The sequence below is a fragment of the Phyllobates terribilis genome, unplaced genomic scaffold (assembly GCF_046119375.1).
Source record: "Phyllobates terribilis strain yellow unplaced genomic scaffold, ASM4611937v1 Scaffold_65__1_contigs__length_7625178, whole genome shotgun sequence".
Taxonomy (NCBI): Eukaryota; Metazoa; Chordata; class Amphibia; order Anura; family Dendrobatidae; genus Phyllobates; species Phyllobates terribilis.
Window position 1 is genome coordinate 1,798,343 of NW_027362825.1, and position 799 is coordinate 1,799,141.

Genomic DNA, 799 nt, shown 5'->3' on the forward strand with positions numbered 1-799 from the left:
CACTTTCAACATTAACAATCAGTAGAATATTTTCTCTAAATTTGCATCTCCTTTCTTCACTTTAATTGTTTGCACCTAAGAAAAAAATAAAGCTTGATGCAACATTATGCTTACAAATTGTGTTTTATGCTCAATCATCACCTGTCCTACAGAGACACAGTCAGAATTACCCTGGCGAATTGAGTAAATTTGAAAATGTAAAAAAAATCCAGAATTGCTGTATTTTTCTATTCATTCACAAAGAATTAATGTAAGTTCTTAAATATGTACGCAAAATAGCGGGACTTTCAAATATAGATAATCTTGCAAAAACAGGTCAAAGTAAAAATAAATACATCCAGTTGTGACATCTACAGCGTGTTGAACATTCCTGAATCTTAATGTGTCCTGCCGAACAAGCTCAGTTGGGAGAGTGTTAGACTGAAGATGTAAAGGTCCCTGGTTCAATCCCGGGTTTCGGCAAAAGTTTTTTTCTTCACCCATTAAATTTTAAGCAGAAAATAAACAAAGCATATGGACTGACTGTTTACAGAGAATGTAAAAATCCTAATTATTATAATTATCTACAGGAAATAAAATGATAGAAACTTGAGAACCGAACACTTTTAACTTTTGAGGAAAATAATATTTTTTGTAATTTTTCCTTCATTCTGGACGTCATCACTTTGTTTTATTTTAGTTTGACTTAGCTGTATAAGGATTTAAAGGAAACCTGATAGCTAATACGGGCAGCATGTATCAGACATTAGCTGAATGATTTCAGCCATTTATGTGTGACTATGAATCGCTGTGGCATTAC

The 799-nt window shown here is 32.7% G+C and overlaps 1 non-coding gene across 1 annotated transcript; it reads left to right on the forward strand.

Annotated features, from left to right (window-relative positions):
• The first annotated feature begins 389 nt into the window (after window positions 1-389).
• Window positions 390-462, forward strand: TRNAF-GAA (transfer RNA phenylalanine (anticodon GAA)). Its single transcript has one exon. It is a non-coding gene; the product is annotated as a tRNA-Phe (tRNA).
• The last annotated feature ends 337 nt before the right edge of the window (window positions 463-799 follow it).